The sequence below is a fragment of the Pelodiscus sinensis genome, chromosome 4 (genome assembly GCF_049634645.1).
Source record: "Pelodiscus sinensis isolate JC-2024 chromosome 4, ASM4963464v1, whole genome shotgun sequence".
NCBI classification, from domain to species: Eukaryota; Metazoa; Chordata; order Testudines; family Trionychidae; genus Pelodiscus; species Pelodiscus sinensis.
This window is the reverse complement of record NC_134714.1, coordinates 75,878,339-75,896,904: the sequence shown is the minus strand read 5'-3', so window position 1 is coordinate 75,896,904 and position 18,566 is coordinate 75,878,339. Positions and strand designations below refer to the sequence as shown.

The following is an 18,566-nucleotide window of genomic DNA, read 5'->3' as shown; positions in this document are numbered from 1 at the left end:
TGTAGCCTTTTGGCTTCTGTGGAACATTTTTACAGCATATACCTCACACCCTTTCTATCACATACAGAAGGCTTGATATTTTTTCCCAGGCATGAATTCCAAACATTTTAGTGGGAAAGCATCGTGACAAAGTCTCTGTTCAAACTGGCTTCTGAGGAACATTTTAAAAGATCTTTCCTTTATTGCTGCCAAAATGCATCCTAAACATTTGCCAAGAAAGTAAATGGGGGAAAAAAGGCAGAAAACTAAGTTTCATTATTTTTTCAGAGCAAAGGGACAAACTGGAAAAACAAATCGAAGGCAGTAATACATTAAAATGGAGTCAAGTAATTTCCCAACAGAGTTGTAGTTTCAAGAATCACATGGAGACTGAATCCTAGGGTACGTCTATACATCAGAATTATTTTGGGATTCCAGAGGTATACTGAAATAGCTACCCTGCATCTTTTGAATGTGTCCGCTATTCCAAAATATAGCAGATGCGCTATTTTGCAGTCCTCATAAACCTCGTTGTACGAAGAGTAAGGGATGGCTGAAATAGCACTATATTTCAAAATAGACTTGAAATAAGTTATGCAATTTGCATAGTGCAAATTGCGTATCTTATTTCGAGTTTATGGGGCTGGATAGACGCACCTATAGAGTCCTCCCAGGACAAACTGGAGAAAGATGGCAGCCTTACTTGAGAGCAAGAGTGAGGTGCTCCCTCCCCCACTCTTCCCCTTTGAGGACTGAGTGTTCTGCCTCAGTAGCTCTCCCAGGGCCTGCTGGCCCCACAAGCAAGGGACTCTGACCTCTTTCTGTGCTGAAATTTCCTGTTACCTTTGTTTTAAACAAAACCAAGCAAACTTGAGTTCTTGAGGAAATGCAGGGATCTTATCCTGAATGGGGAATTCATTGCTCAGATCCGATTTCCATTTTTCTTCTGTTTCTCAGTCCTGTTTGCCAGGAGAACGAGATTTGTTCTGCATCCTAATGAAGGGCATAGCTAACACATTCAGCTGTAGCACACTGTCCCCTCACTGCTGCCTTTGAGACACCCAAAGCTGGCTTTGGAGGTTTTGAGTGGGCCTGTGAAATAGTTTCAGATACTTCCTCCCTGCAAATATAATTGACCTCCATCCACTGTCATAATACAAATTAATATGCACAGGGCTGGCTTGAGGCTTTGGGGAGGGTCAGTAAATAGTTGAGATTCCCTCATACTTAAAGTTTCCTCCCCTTTTATATGCTAGTCAATTATTTTCCCTCCCTCATCCTCCTGCTTTCGGAGAAGTGGAGTTCAGCTCTTTGTGCTGGATTCTGTGCAGCGGTTAACCTGGCTTAACTGAATGATCTAAAAATAAAGAAGTTCTACAAAATGAGAAAACTAGGTCAAATTACAAAAGATTAATATAAATAATACAAGTGTGTATTAAGACAATTAATACAAGTATGTAGGAGTAAAATTAGAATGGCAAAGGCACAAAACGAGCTCAAACTAGCTAGAGACAGAGAGGGTAACAAGAAAACATTCTACAAATATATTAGATGCGAGAGAGAGAGACCAAGAACAGGGTAGGTCTAATACTCAATGAAGAGGGGAAAACAATAACAGAAAATGTACTTAATGGCAGAGGTGCTTAATGATTTCTTTGTTTTCATCAAGAAGGTTGGTGGGGATTAGGCACCTAACACAGTGAATGCTGAAAAAAAATGAGGTAGGTTCAGAAGTTAAAATAGGTAAAGATCAAGTTAAAATTACCTAGAAAAGTTAGATGTCTTCAAGTCACCAGCACCTGATGATATGCATCCTAGCATACTCAAAGATCTGATACCAAAGATGTCTAAGCCATTAACTAGCATCTTTGAAAAGTCAAGGAAGATGGGAGATTCCTGAAGACTGGAAAAAGGCAAATATTGTGCCCATCTATAAAGAAGGAAATAAGAACAACACAGGAAACTACAGACTCAATCAGCTTAACTTCTGTGTAAAGAAAGATGAATGGATTAAATAATTAAGGAATCTATTTGCAAACATCTGGAAGAAAATAAGGTGATAGGTAACAGCCAGCATGGATTTGTAAAGAACAAACCATGTCCAACATTGTAGCTTTCTTTGATAGCATAACAAGCCTTGTGGATCAGGAGGAAGTGGTAGATCTGGTATTCCAAGACTTTAGTAAAGCATTTGATACAGTTTTACATGACCTTCTCATTAGTAAACTAAGGAAATACAACCTAGATGGGTCTACTATAAAGTGGTTGGATAACGGTATAACTGGTTGGATAACCATTCCCAGAGAGTAGTTATCCCAGAAAGTAGTTCACAATCATGCTGGAAGGGCATAACAAGTGAGGTTCCCCAGGGATCAGTTTTGGGACTGGTTCTGTTCAGTATCTTCTCAATGATGTAGATATTGGCATAGAGATTATGCTTATAAAGTTTGCAGATGATACCAAACTGGGAAGGATTGAAAGGGCTTTGGAGGATAGGATTTTAATTCAAAATGATCAAGACAAAATGAAGAAATGGTCTGAGGTAAATAGGATGAAATTTAATAAGGACAAATGTAAAGTATTCTACTTAGGAAGAACAATCCGTTTCATACATTGTTGGAAAAAAATAAACATCATTCTGGGATGTGTTACCAGGAGTGTTAACAAGAATAATTCTTGCACTCTGCACTGATGAGGCCTCAATTACAGTGCTGTGTCCAGTTCTGGGTGCCACATTTCAGGAAAGATGTGGATACATTGGAGAAGGTCCAGAGAAGAACAACTAAAATGATTAAAGGTCTAAAAAACATGACCTCTGAGGGAAGATTGAAAGAATTGGGTTTGCATGTTTGGAAACGAGAAGACTGAGAGGAGTTTGGTAATGGTATTTTTCACTGTCTTTGCACTTCTGAAGTCTAGGCCAACATAGTCACGTTTTAAAGATATTTTATAACAATTTTTCACAGATGCCTTCAGCCCAGAATAGTCTAATCAAAGAGCACTATAGCCACACCCACTCCCATCTCCAACATACCTGGGCTGGGCCTACCACTATCATATCCTTATGCTGGTGGTTGTGAGGAGGGTTGGCATAAAGTAATTTCAGTGGAACTGGTATCAGGGAAAAACTTAACTGGAGCATTCTGGTTGCTTATGGCTCCTTTATGCCATAGAAAGAATGCAAAGAGGGCAGAATGTTACCAAGAATTTGGGAGTCTACAGCCATTTACTCCTTGCTTTCTCTGGAGAATGCCAGTTTGGTTGCTAATTAATACAATTCATAGCTCTTCACATACAAATGTATAACTGTAACCTTTTGGTAATCTGAGAATCATGTTGAACACACTTCCCTGGTATGCCCAAATGCGAAGTGTTTCCCTCTGCCTTTCTTCCAGGGTTTCATCAAAGCTTTTGTTCTTCCCTTAGATTTTTTCTACTTTAGGATTCAACCATCTATAAAACTGACTATCCTATGTGCTCCTCTTTGCTACACACTGTTATCCGAATTCTTTACTGGCTTGCACTTCACGGAACACTTACCTCTGTGCTAAGTGGATATAAAATACTACCCAGAGTAGGAGCATTGTACATCCAATTTCTGGAGGTGTGACTGATGGCATAAGCTAGAAGCAGTGGGGAATCACATTCACTTCTTGCTCTCTTTCTGGCTGTCTCCATGGGCCCCCTGGTTTAGTTCACATGTTCAGAAAATGTTTTTCCCCCCAGCTTATTAAAGTACCTTGCTTAGCATTCACCAGAAGGGTATTGTCTCTGCATTTTATATCACCCTGGGGGTATGTCTACACTACAGCGCTAATTCAAACTAACTTAGTTCAAATTAGTTAATTCGAACTAAGCTAATTCAAACTAGTGCATCTAGACCTAAAAACTAGTTCGAATTAGCGTTTTGCTAATTCGAACTAGTATGTCCACATTGAGTGGACCCTGAACCGGGGTTAAGGATGGCCGGAAGCAGTGCCGGCAGGGCATCAGATTAGGACTTGGAGCGTGGAGCTGCTGTCTCAGGGTAGCCGAGGGCTGTGCTTAAAGGGACCCGACCCCCACCCCGGACAGACAGTTCTCAGGGGTTCCCCGCTCACTTGTCCAACTCGATGAGGGACAGCAAAGCAGTCCTGGCTTGGAGTGCCCTGAGTGCCCACACTCGGCACATCACAGCACTTGGCCATCAGCCCTGCTGCACTTGCCGCAGGCTGCCATCCGGGGAGGAGGGGTCAATCGGGGGGCTGCTGGAGAGCGTCCACCGCGAGGAGCCCGCAGAGCCATCCCAGTCCTCCCCATCGGGGGCTCGTACCCCATTCCTCCCTCACCTCCTTCCACTTACCCCTCCCTAGCCCCCCTTCCTGATGTACAAAATAAAGGACACGTGTGTTCAAAAATAGAAACTCTCTTTATTGAACAAAACTGGGGGAGACTGGGAAAAGCAGGTGGGAGAGGGGAAGAGAGAGGGTGGGAGAGGGGAGGGCAACTAAAATGATGAGGGGTTTGGAACAGGTCCCATATGAAGAGAGGCTAAAGAGACTGGGACTTTTCAGCTTAGAAAAGAGGAGACTGAGGGGGGATATGATAGAGGTCTATAAAAGCATGAGTGGCATGGAGATGGTGCATAAAGAAAAGTTCTTCATTAGTTCACATAATAGAAGGACTAGAGGACACCAAATGAAATGAATGGGTAGCAGGCTTCAAACTAATAACAGAAAGTTCTTCTTCACAAAGCAAATAGTCAACCTGTGGAACTCCTTGCTGCAAGAGGCTGTGAAGGCTAGAACTAGAACAGAGTTTAAAGAGAAGTTAGATCAATTCATGGAGGTTGGGTCCATGGAGTGGTATTAGTCAGGGGGTAGAAATGGTGTCCCTGGCCTCTGTTTGTGGAAGGCTGGAGATGGATGGCACGAGACAAATGGCTTGGTCATTGTCTTCGGTCCATCCCCTGCAGGGTACCTAGTGTTGGCTGCTGTCGGCAAACAGGCTACTGGGCTAGATGGACCTTTGGTCTGACCCAGTACGGCCATTCTAAGCTCAGGGCTCAGAGTCGGGTGTCTCACTGGACCACCTTGGTTTTCATGCACACCTGCTGCTGGGTGGCCAGACTGGCAGCTATCCTGCCCTAGACGGCCACTTTCCTGTGCCTAGTCCGGAGGTCGTGGATGAGGTCCACGATGTCTGCACTAGACCAGGCGTGCCCCCGCCTCTTGCGGACCTGTGCAGGCTCCCAGGAGCCGCCAGCCTGGCCCCAGGAAGAGGCAGAGGGCTGGGTGGCAGTGGGCGGCTGGCTCGAGCCGTGCCAGGTGCAGGGTCTGCTGGCTGGGTGCTGGCAGGCTTGCACCTGGCACAGGCACCGTAGCCAGCCCGTGCCCCTTTAAGGGCTCCGGGGCTGGGAGGGGGGCAGAAGAGTTTCCCTGGTGGTGCCCATAGTGGCCACCAGGGCAAGCTGGGGAGGGCTAGCCTCCCACTAGTTCGAATTAAGTGGCTACACAGCCCTTAATTTGAACTAGTTAATTCGAACTAGGCGTTAGTCCTCGGGGAATGAGGTTTACCTAGTTCGAATTAAGTGCTCCGCTAGTTCGAATTAAGTTCAAACTAGCGGTTTGCTAGTGTAGCGCCTATCAAAGTTAATTCGAACTAACGTCTGTTAGTTCGAATTAAATTTGTAGTGTAGACATACCCTGGGTGTGTCTAGGCTGCAGGCTTTTTTTCAAAAAAAGTGGCCTTTTTTCAAAAAAACTTTACCTGCGTCTAGACTGCTGCTGCATTATTTCAAAAGTAAATCGAAAGAAGACAGCAGTTTTTTTTACCACGGTATACCTCATTTTACAAGGAAGAACACCTTTTTTCGAAAGTGCTCTTTCAAAAAAAGGCGCTATGTAATGCAAACTCCGCTTTTTTGAAAGAGAGCATCCAGACTGCCTGGGTGCTCTCTTATGAAAAAGTGACTCGCTTTTTTGAAAGTACTGGTTGTAGTCTAGACGCTTTTTTTCGAAAGAGGCTTTTTCAAAAGCATCTTTCAAAAAGCCTCTTTCAAAAGAGGCTTGCAGTCTAGACATAGCCTCAGTGTTCTTTCTCCCAATATCTTCATACAATCACTTAGTAATTTTGATCTAATTTTTTCAAACAGGCAAACAGCACAGAACATCATAAGTTTCTTGTTTCTCTCATGAATTCATGGGCTAAACAGGTCTTTCTGTAGCCCAAACTAACACAGGTCTAGATTACTAAAATGGTGTTTCTCTATTTGATAATTATTTTTATTTGCATTGAAGACATACATACAGATGTTTTCTTGAAGCATCTAGTTTTTCCTTGCAAGCTACCCATCCAAATGCTGACAAGGCATATTATCCTTCCTTAATTTGAGATCTGACATAATGATGTCCCAAAGTGGAATGGCTTTGAGCCATTTACTCTCCTTCATAACTGGATGTAGTGAAGAGAATATAATCTTTTAAATCAAAGGGATTTTCCTCTTCAGCTGTATGAAGGCTGTTTTCTCTGCAGTGAGAGAATGTAACATTTACAAAGAAACATATTTTGGAATTTGTTCTAAATATTAATTACTCAAAATGCATAGAGAAGGTGAATGATGGGGATCTTTAGGATTTCAGTTAGCTCTGCATCCTATGAACAAATAGGTCCAATGGTATAATTAAATAGGCCATCCAAATACCAGAAAGGTTGTAACCAGAGACACAGGTTTCTAAGGACTAAGAACAATGCTGATAAAGATCAAGTGGCTAATTGTAAGCAGCAGCCTCCAAATTGCCTCCAGATGAATGAATCATAGAGGGTGACCCAAGCATATTTTCACATGGATACTCTTATTCACAGAAGCAGGGAGATGGAAAACATCAGGGATGAGCTCCAATTGGCTGGAAGGGAATGAAAAGGTTTTGGTTTCAGTAGAGATTACGACATAGTTTTGTCTAATTAGTTCGCGCTGGTGGGACTGTTGCACAAAAGGAAATTCTTGTGAAGAGGCACAGGGAGCAGGACTGAAAATCCACTGGGTAGAGAACCAGTGGACTGTTGTGATTTCTTTTGGGTTTCATATGTGGAATGATAATTCTTAGCATTTAAACATCTTTTTAGCTTAAAAGACATGTTATAGATGGGTAAACAGACTGAAAAGGTTCAGGTGTCAATCAAGTTGCCTTTATCCCTCCCCTGTGCAGATCATAGAATCATAGAGCTGGAAGAGACCTCAGAAGGTCATCAAGTCCAGCCCCCTGGTCTAGGCAGAACCAATCCCAACTAAATCAACCCGGCCAGGGCTTTGTCAAGCCAAGACTTAAACACCTCTAGGGATGGATACTCCACTACTTCCCTAGGGAACCCATTCCAGTGCTTCACCACCCTCCTAGTGAAATAGATTTTTCTAATATCCAACCTGGACCTCTCCCACCACAACTTGAGACCATTGCTCCTTGTTCTGCCATCTGTCACTACTGAGAACAGCCTCTCTCCATCCTCTTTGGAACCTCCCTTCAGGAAGTTGAAGGCTGCTATCAAATCCCCCCTCACTCTTCGCTTCTGCAGACTAAACAGACACAAGTCCCTCAGCCTCTCCTCATAAGTCATATGCTCCAGCCCCCTAATCATTTTGGTTGCCCTCTGCTGGACCCTCTCCAATGCGTCCACATCCTTTTTGTAGTGGGGGGCCCAGAACTGGACACAATACTCCAGATGTGACCTCACCAAAGCCGAAAAAAGGGGAATGATGACATCTCTGGATCTGCTGGCAATGCTCTTCTTAATGCAACCTAATATGTCATTAGCCTTCTTGGCTACAAGGGCACACTGTTGACTCATATCCAGCTTCTCATCCACTGTAACCCCCAGGTCCTTTTCTGCAGAACTACTGCTTAACTGGTTGGTCCCCAGCTTGTAACTATGCTTGGGATTCTTCCGTCCCAAGTGCAGGACTCTACACTTGTCCTTGTTGAACCTCATCAGATTTCTTGTGGCCCAATCCTCCAATTTGTCTACGTCACTCTGGACCCTATCTCTGCCCTTAAGCGTATCTACCTCTCTCCCTAGCTTAGTGTCAGATAATGACAGTACAGATCCCACAGGGGTGGAACTGGCCACTGGGAGGTTGCCAGTGGATCTGCTGCACCCAGTGGATGCTGAACAGTCTCTCTCTTTGTCTGCCTTGAGGTGCTGGGCCTGAAGTGGAAGAGAAAAAGGGTAAAGTCAGTTGATCCATAACTGTTATCACTTGGCATTTCTCCAAAACAACCAAAAAGCAGAAGCTACAGAAACTTGGTGATCATATGATCCTCTGCAGAGCTTCTTTGTAGTCTTGTAGGAAAGGAGTCTTCTGGAGAACTCCCGGGGAGTGCTGAGTAGATAAATTCAGTTGACAGACACATGCTAGCTCAAGGACCTTGGCAGTGGGTATGTATTAAGGTGGCTAGCCCAAGCTACCATTCGTTCAGCCACCAGCTACACTGTTCTTTTTCATGTGCTAACTCAAGCAAAGCCAGCACATGTCTGTCTATTCTCTTTGGGAAGCACATTTTCAGCTGCAGTGTAGATACAACCCGAATTATTTGGCCACGATCTCTGAAAATGGCTGTGCAGGAGCTGAGGTTAGCATTCAGGAATCACCAACTTCTAGTCTTGAATTTAAACCTCTAGATCAGGCCTCTAGCACCATGGTGGCAGATACTGTAGACTCCTCTTGATAGCAGCCTGGGTATTAACAACTTCTGGTTAATAGCAGCATATAGCTGGGAATCAATCCTTCCTGTAGTCAGCCACTGGTCAGTTTCAGCAGCGGCTGACTTGGGGATGCCTGGGGCAGAGCAGCTGGGGTGCTGCTGGGTTGCTCCAGTAGCGCCACCGCTCCTCAGCGCTACTAGACCAACCCAGCAGCACCCCAGCTGCTCTGCCCCAGGTGTCCTGATTCAGCCGCTGCTGAAACTGATCAGCAGCGGCTGAATCAGGACTCCTGGGGCAGAGCAGCTGGGGTGCTGCCAGGTTGGTCCAGTAGCGCCAAGGAGCGGTGCTGCGGGACCAACCGGCAGCGCCCCACCTGCTCTACCACAGGCCTGGGGCTTTGCTCCACGTCTCCTTGGTCTGCTGGGGGGGCGGGCACAAGCTGCGCCCTCTCCCCCCCAGCAGACCAGAGGCACTGGGAGCAAAGCGGCAGCGGCGGCGGGGTGCCGAGCCTCTGAGGCTTTGTTCTGGCAAAGTCTCAGAGGCGCAGGACTCCGCCGCCGCTGCCGCTTTGCTCCCGGTGCCTCTGGTCTGCTGGGGACCGTCTCCAGCAGACCAGGGACACCGGGAGCAAAGCCGCAGCGGCAGTGGAGTACCGCGCCTCCCCGGCTTTGCTCCAGGTGTCCCTGGTCTGCTGGAGACGGTCCCCAGCAGACCAGGGGCACCCGGAGCAGCTTTTCTCGCCCCGGAGGTCGAGGTGGCGGGACCGCTGCGCTCTGGGCGGTCCTGCTGCCTGCAAGCTCTGGGGAGAGAAAGCCCCGTTCGTAAGTGCGGATCCGACATAAGTCGGAGCCGCGTAACTCGGGGACTGCCTGTACTTCAGTAGCAAAGTTACCTGTTTCTTGGAGAGTCAGCCAGACGGCTTATTATAAAAAGTGCCACAGTTAACATGAATATTTTTCTAAGAATAAATCCATTCTGCCCGACAGCTTCTGTAAAGAATGACAGGAGGGCTTCTGTGGTATTTATATTTAGGCTTGACAGAATTCAATTTCTAGTTTATACTGAATAATATCAATGCCTATTTTTATTTTTTTTATTTTTATTAATTTAAATTTTCACAGTTGTGGGACATTGTGTGTGTAGGAGGTCATACATTTATGTATTGATGGTTGAACTAGAGGTTCAAAAGCTAAGGCTTTATAATCAGTGAAACACAAATTGGTAACAGCCTATCTCAAAATATGCAAAATAAATAGCCTTAATTCAAATGCCAATAATTCCCGAAGAATATTTTTTCTTATTTTGCATATCAATACATTTAGATTACTATTGATGGAACCATTTTTTGCATTGGTTTGAATGCATGTAGCGAAATCTTCCATTGTTGCATGCAGTGTAGTTGTAGCCATGCAGCTCCCAGGGTGTTAGAGAGACAAGGCGGGTGAGGACCAACTTTCCAATAAAAGGTAATACCTCATCTACTTTGTCTCTATGGTGAAATCAACATTCATTGATAAAAATCTAATCTTTCAAGCTGATATATTTGTCTGTATTTTGTTTTCTATTTGGTGGTACTTGTTATAGGGCAATTATTTTTAGCCTGGCATTTGCAACCCCCTTCACACTGTACAGAAATGTGCTCCTTGCTAATCCCCTTCTCATTAATAGGTCTCACAAAACCCAATAGCTTTATTTAAAAAGAAAACTTTGTTTTTCTCCACCTGAAATCTAAAGTCAACAAAACCCAATAGGTTAAATATTGCAAGGGCATCAAACATGATTGCTAGGGACCCTGCAGAGCACCAAACACACATATATGCAGCTATGCGCACACACAGCCACACACTAAGAATTTTTTCTTTTACATCTTCCCTGAGGAAGAGGGAGTATATCGAAGCAATTTGGCTTTCAGAAGGCCATTCCTTCTATGATTCCACCTATTAAAAGCTGATTTCTGAGTTGCCGCCCTGACTGCAAGTGGTCATTCTCATCCATCCTTTGTTGTTGATGGGACATGGGAGTCAGATGGTGGGGACAGATCTTGGGTTGCATTTGCGAGCATGAAGCCTTCTAACCAGCTGCTAGAGCTAATGTATGAGGTGTGTGTGATTGAGAGAGAGGAGAAAGGAGAGATTAGCTTCCTGACTGTGACATGCTCTATGGTGACTTTAAACATTTATCGACACATGCTTCCTCTGGGAGCAGTGGCCCAGGACATTATAGGTTCTCCATACCTTACTATGGTCCCAATCCTGTGGTGAACTCCTTAGAGGAGAAGAGGCCTGTCATAGTGTGCTCATAACAGGATCTGGCCCTATTTCAGCAGTGTCCCCCGTAAGCATGTGGACAGATCATTTCCCTTCCTTCAGCAGCTTACAGGTTCTCTCAAGATTTTGGGCTAGATAGTTTCACATTGATGCTGCCCTGAGTAGGGGTCAGTGCAGAGCCACAATGCCCAGAGAGGAGCTCAGGAAGGGTGAAAAGTTATGGGGTTCTCTCTCATGAGCCTTAGAAAGACCCAGTGTCATTCCCAATCAACCCCACTCCATTCCAGGCTTTTGCTTCAAGACATAAGGCACTGGTAAAACACAAAACTTCGTGAGTAGAAAACAAAGCAATTCTCTTGAGCAGCTTTTTCTGCAGCCCACAGAATCCTTTCTCCTTCCCCTTCCCTGTCTCAAATCTCAGAAAGAAGACACACCCTTTCTTAAATCATGTGACAGGCAGGTAGCCCCCCCCCCCCCCTTCAATCCTTTCCTGGCTGTTTTATCCACTCCCACAATGATTATCACCCTGAAAGGCCACTTAAGTCCTCCACACCAATACAACTCAGCAGGAGCCAGGAATTTTCTGACCTCCATGAGGGGGAGAAGGAATAAATGTTGTTGGAATAAATGTTTTCAGAACTTTGTTGTTTACATGGAGTTCCAGAACCCATGCAAGAGTAAAGAACAAACTCTGTGTAAACTATAGCTGAAAATAGTTATTTGTTAGGCAATACTCTATTACAGCTGCTAAGCAGTTCAGTGGAGGAACTGTTCATAGAATCATAGAATCATAGGACTGGAAGGGACCTCAAGAGGTCATCGAGTCCAGCCCCCTGCCCTCAAGGCAGGACCAAGCTCTGTCTACACCATCCCTGACAGATGTCTATCTAACCTGTTCTTAAATATCTCCAGAGAGGGAGATTCCACCACCTCCCTTGGCAATTTATTCCAATATTTGACCACCCTGACAGTTAGGAATTTTTTCCTAATGTCCAATCTAAACCTCCCTTGCTGCACTTTAAGCCCATTACTCCTTTTCCTGTCCTCAGAAACCAAGAGGAACAAATTTTCTCCTTCCTCCTTGTGATACCCTTTTAGATATTTGAAAACCGCTATCATGTCCCCCCTTAATCTTCTTTTTTCCAAACTAAACAAGCCCAGTTCATGAAGCCTGGCTTCATAGGTCATGTTCTCTAGACCTTTAATCATTCTTGTCGCTCTTCTCTGTACCCTTTCCAATTTCTCCACATCTTTCTTGAAATGTGGCGCCCAGAACTGGACACAGTACTCCAGCTGAGGCCTAACTAGTGCAGAGTAGAGCGGCAGAATGACTTCACGAGTTTTGCTTACAACACACCTGTTGATACAACCTAGAATCATATTTGCTTTTTTTGCAGCAGCATCACACTGTTGACTCATATTCAACTTGTGGTCCACTATGACCCCTAGATCCCTTTCCGCCATGCTCCTTCCTAGACAGTCGCTTCCCATCTTGTATGTATGGAACTGATTGTTCCTTCCTAAGTGGAGCACTTTGCATTTCTCTTTATTAAACCTCATCCTGTTTACCTCTGACCATTTCTCTAACTTGCTAAGGTCATTTTGAATTATGTCCCTATCCTCCAAAGACGTTGCAACCCCACCCAGTTTGGTATCATCTGCAAACTTAATAAGCTTACTCTCTCTCCCAATATCTACATCATTGATGAAGATATTGAACAGTACGGGTCCCAAAACAGACCCTTGCGGAACTCCACTTGTTATCCCTTTCCAGCAGGATTTAGCACCGTTAACAACAACTCTCTGACTACGGTTATCCAGCCAATTATGCACCCACCTTATCGTGGCCCTATCTAAGTTATATTTGCTTAGTTTATCAATAAGAATATCATGCGAGACCGTATCAAATGCCTTACTAAAGTCTAGGTATATGACAACCACCGCTTCTCCCTTATCCACAAGGCTCGTTATCCTATCAAAGAAAGCTATCAGATTAGTTTGGCATGACTTGTTCTTCAGAAACCCATGCTGGCTATTCCCTATCACTTTATTACCTTCCAAGTGTTTGCATATGATTTCCTTAATTACCTGCTCCATTATCTTCCCTGGGACAGACCTTATACTCCCCACCAATACAACTCAGCAGGAGCCAGGAATTTTCTGACCTCCATGAGTGTAGATTGGGGGAGAAGGAATAAATGTTGTTGGAATAAATGTTTTCAGAACTTTGTTGTTTACATGGAGTTCCAGAACCCATGCAAGAGTAAAGAACAAACTCTGTGTAAACTATAGCTGAAAATAGTTATTTGTTAGGCAATACTCTATTATAGCTGCTAAGCAGTTCAGTGGAGGAACTGTTGGACCAGTGCTATTCACTCCTGGGTACTGGATTATCTGCATGGATTTTTGACCCAGAAGAGCTATCCTACTACAGTTGCAGCTGTGACTAGGACATAGAGGTCATGTCTCCACTACAGGACAAGGTCGAACTAAGATACAGAACTTCAGCTACGTTGATTGCATAGCTGAAGTCCAAGTAGCTTAACTTGACTTTTGGCGCTATCCACACTGCAGGAACTTGAAGGGAGAACACTCTCCTCTGACTTCCCTTACTCCGTGTGGAGGCAGAACTACCGGCATTGACTGGATCACCTCTCTCAGTTTGAATTAGCTGTCTTAACTATACCCGACTCATTCAAACCCTGGAAGATTGAAGCAGCAGCTTTGATTTTCTCTGTAATGTAAATGTACCCAGATTTTTTTATAGCCTACCTGTAGGTACATTAATTTTACATTGAATTAATTTGCTTATTTTTCTGAGAGAGATAGTGTCCCAAGCTACTCTAGTATCAGAGGAAGCAGCAGGATCTGGTGGATAATGGTATGAGGAAACCTGGTATCTATTCCTACTTTTGCCACTGACTCACTGGCTAACTTTGGGCAAGTCGCTTAATTATTCTGTACTTCAGTTTCCTCAACAACAAAATGGAGATGATAGCTACCCATCTTTGTAAAAGTATTTGAGATACATGGATGAGTAGTGCTAGATATTATTCTAACTAACTCTATTAGGGCATCATTTTAATAATCTAGTCCTCAAACAAAAATTGAAACAGAAAAAAAAAAAAGGTGATCAAATCAGAGCCTCAGGGGCAAAATCAAACCTGCTTTGATTTAACACCATTTATTTTAGTGGGGCTGGAGGGATGTAGAGCCTCTGTATCTATAACTGGTAGTGAGCTGCATGAAGTTCATGCAAGTATAACTGGGTGGGGATTTTCCATTGGAATGATTTTCTGACAGGAAATTCACTTACCACAAATTTGAAAATTTCCCAAATGTGCAGGACATTTTTTGTTGGAAAATGCTTCCCAGATCCCTGGCTCCTTCACTCCTCAGTAGTCTGCCTGGAAGGCTTCTAGTTAGCCTGGCCTTCCAGGCTCCCCAGCTTCTGGAGCAGCCTTGCCCCAGACTCAGACCTTTCAAGTTCCCAGGTCCTCTGAGCTGCCTGACTCTCCACTCAGTGGTCTGCTGGGGCTTAATTCAGTTCAGGAAGCTTCAAGAACATTTTGAAAGGATGGGGTTTTTGATGGGAAATTAAACAACAAACCGTGTTTCATTGCATTTCAGAATACTTTTTTTAATTTCAGATTTTCTTGTGGAAAAAGAAATCTAGTTTCCTGCTAGATCTATGTGCATGTCTTTGTTCATTCCTGCATATGAACTTCATTAAATAGGACACTAAGGGTACATCTACACTGCAAGCTTATTTCAGAAAAAGCTATTCTGGAAGATATCTTCCGGAATAGCTTATTTCAAAATAGAGTGTCCACACTACAGAGAAGCCTCAAAATTAGTCTGAGGCAGGCTCCTCTAATGTGGACACTCTACTTCGGTATAGAGCCCCAGGAGGCACTGGGGAGATGAATACCTTTAGAATGGCCCTGATGAGGAGCTATTTCAACATAGCAACAGTGGAGCATCCACACACACCCTCTTCCGAAAGAGCTTTTTCGGAAGAGGCATTATTCCTCGTGGAATGAGGTATACCAGCATTGGAAAAAGCCGTCTGTTTTTTGATTTTCTTTTGAAATAACACAATTGCTATGTGGACGCTAGGATTGTTTTTCCAAAATAACGGTCATTATTCCAGAAAAATGGTGCAGTGCAGATGCACTCTAACAATGTTCCGATTGGAGTCTGTAGTGGGCATCTCTTCAGTGCAGAACAAGTAAACCAGGAACATCATCAGCTTCTCACCACACTGTCCGCTACCAGTGCACCTCAGTCTTGACCTAAGGAGCTGTACCTAGTCGGGGTACTCTATCCTTAGCTTCTCATCTAAGATTGCCATCACACCTTATGCAAAAGCAATACTGCAAGTTAATACAAAAACCTTCCTTAAAATCAGTTGGATAGGAACAAGGTGTTATACACATTAGAACAAAGGCCAGACTGGAAGCCAAACTCTGACTTGGGACTGTGTGAGCAGATCAAATTATTTAGCAGTTGCATCATTTGAAAGCCTACACAAGCAATTTAAAAACCAACAAAAATATGGATCAACTCACTGTATCAGATTTAAGGAGGATGGAGTGGAAACACAAGCCTTGCATTAGGACTGGTGATGATAAATCAGCTATCCTCTGGACATGCAATCTATATACTGAATAGGTGATGCATTATTTAGTTGTAACATAGGCATATACTATAGGAAACCTAGTGAGAGAAAGAGAGCAGAGAAGTGGCATTTGTTTGAACAATGAGGCCATACGACAAGAACAATTGGCACTTCCAGAAGGACACTGAAGGGAGAAAAAGCTCAGCTGATCCGGTTTCTTCCACTGGAGATAATGTGCATGAAAAAGATTTCCAAATGGCAGGTGCTTCAGAATAGTGGAATGCCTCCAAAAGCAAAAGAAAAAGGAAGAGGAATATGCACTGTATTATTTATAATGGAACAACTTACTTTAAAAACATTTGTTCATTTATTCTAGTTTTTCTCTGATTGAAAAAAAAAAATCTGTCCAACTGTTCTCTGTAATATATTTCACAAGACAGATATGTTTTTCCTTTTCCAGGGTGTATAAGTAGGAGACAAATGAAAGTAATATTACATTTTATTACACAGTTCATGGATGTGTGACACAAGCTATTGAGACAGCTGCTTTTTTTGTTATAGCATCGACAATGCAGTCCCAACTGTGCCAGCACTTCTTCTAGAAAAGCCAACGCACTTTGTGCTTTTACCGTTTCAACTCTTCATAAGTTAGGCTAGGTCCATGCTTGCCTTAGATATTGACACAATGAGGATCTGCTAGTACCTATGATTAGCTGCAAAATGTCCAAAGATTAGAGGTTGCAAAACAAAGAGAAATTAAAGATGGGAAAGATCTGTTAGATAGTCCAGTCCTTTTGCACACCAGTGCAGAATTATTCTCTCCGAGATATTTTCCAGTGTACTGTCTGAATAATCTTTCAGTTCAGTTCTCAAATGCCAAAGCTTCTAGTGCTTCCATTGGGAAGTCTTTTCTGCAGTGTAAAAGATTTTCAAAGAAAGGTTTTCTTGGTATTCAGTCAGAAATTTCTGATTTTTATCTTCATCTCATCATTCCCAGACACTTTTGTGCTGCCCTAAATAAATATCTAGTGATCCTTACTATTTTCAGATTTCAGGTTCTTGTAGGCTATTAGCCACTGCTAAGCTCTTAACCTTTCCACATGAGTAAATGCCACATCATTTGTGTCACTGTTCTATGAACTCCCTCTAGTTTCTCTATATCATTCTAGGAATGAGGTGCCTACAACAAATGCAGTACCCAAGGAATGGTCATGCCAGTGCCATGTGGAGAGGGATTATTGTCACCTCCAAAACATGATGCATCTGTATTTATATAGCCCTCCATTGAACTGCCTTTTGTGGTGTGACTGCATTGAAAATGCATGTTTAATCTGCTGTCCCGTCCATTACTATTTACTCATAGACTCATAGACTTTAAGGTCAGAAGAGACCATTATGATCATCTAGTCTGACCCCCTGCACAGTGCAGGCCACAGAATCTCACCCACCCCTCCCAGAATAATCCTCTCACTTATATCTCAGATATTGAAGCCTTCAAATACTTTGAAGACCCCAAGATGCAGAGAATCCTCTAGCTGTGATCTGTACCCCATGCTACAGAGGAAGGCGAAAAACCTCCAGGGCCTCTGCCAATCTACCCTGGAGGAAAATTCCTTCCCGACCCCAAATATGGCGATCAGCTAAACCCTGAGCATGTGGGCAAGACTCATCAGCCAGACATCCAGAAAGTTCTCTATAGTACGCCTATCATCCCTCCATTGACCTATTCCCACTGATAATGAATGGTCAATTAGTTACCAAGATTATGTTATCTCATCAAACCATCCCCTTCATAAACCCATCTAGTTTAATCTTGAAACCAGATAGATCTTTTGCCCCCACTACTTCCCTTGGAAGGCTGTTCCAGAACCTCACTCCTCTAATGGTTAGAAACCTTTGTCTAATCTCAAGTCTAAACTTCCTACTAGCCAGCTTATATCCATTTGTTCTTGTGTCCACATTGGTATTAAGCTTAAATAATTCCTCTCCCTCCCTGGTATTTATCCCTCTAATATATTTAAAAAGTGCAATCATGTCCCCTCTCAGCCTTCTTTTGGTTAAGGTAAACAAGCCAAGCTCCTTGAGTCTCCTTTCATAATACAGGTTTTCCATTCCTCAGATCATCCTAGTGGCCCTTCTTTGTACCTGTTCCAGTTTGAATTCATTTGCCTCCCAGAACCTCTGAGGTTAAGTTAGTCCAGTGGTCTCCAACCTTTTTAAGCATGAGATCACTTTTTGAATTTAAGTGCAATCCAAGAGCTACCTTAGACCCAAATATCCCTGCCCCACCTCCTTTGTGCCCCTTCTCTGAGTCCCCTATCCATCCTCCCTCACTTTCACCAGGTTGGGGTGCAGGCTGTGGTCTTGGATTAAGGTATTTGGAATGAGAGAGGGGCTCTGAGCTGAGCCTGGGACAGGCTGTTGGGATGCTGGAGGGGGTTCTAGGTGCAGACTCTGGGAGGGTGTTTGGATGCAGGGGTACTTGGGGCTTAAGAAGGGGTTCATGACTGGGGTGGGGTTTCGGGATGTGGGCACCAGCTGGGCACTGCTAACCTCAGGTGGCTCCTGGGTGTTGGTGCAGTAGGGCTAAGGCAGGCTCACCCCTGCCCTCATCCTGCACTGCTCCCAAAAGCAGCCAGCAAACTCCATCCCAAGTCCTGCTGTGCCCCCTCTCTGCTCTGTGGAGATAGGATACAGCATGGGAGAGGGGGCATCTTGACATGAGCACACCACCTCCTCTCCCCTCCCCTCCCCTGCCCTGCACAGAAAGCAGGGGGCTCCTGAGGGGACAGCTCCAAGGCAAAGGGTAGGAGATGCACAGCAGTGGGGGGGAGGACCACCTGAAGTGCTGGTCCTTGACAGCCTCTTGGCCATACCAGTCAGGATCACCTTTCAGAGGCTCCAAGATCTACTGGTAGATCCCAAGCTACTGGTTGATGACCACTGAGTTAGTCCATCTGCTGGGTTGCAAGTGGCTGTCCTTCTTTGTTCTCGGAGAGGAAGATTTATACCTTACTCTG

The 18,566-nt window shown here is 44.1% G+C and overlaps 1 protein-coding gene across 2 annotated transcripts in view; it reads left to right on the top strand.

The window, feature by feature from the left end:
• PAMR1 (peptidase domain containing associated with muscle regeneration 1) overlaps nt 1-18,566 on the top strand; it is a 77,386-nt gene that overhangs the window by 42,637 nt on the left and 16,183 nt on the right. The gene's annotated exons all lie outside the window — the stretch shown is intronic.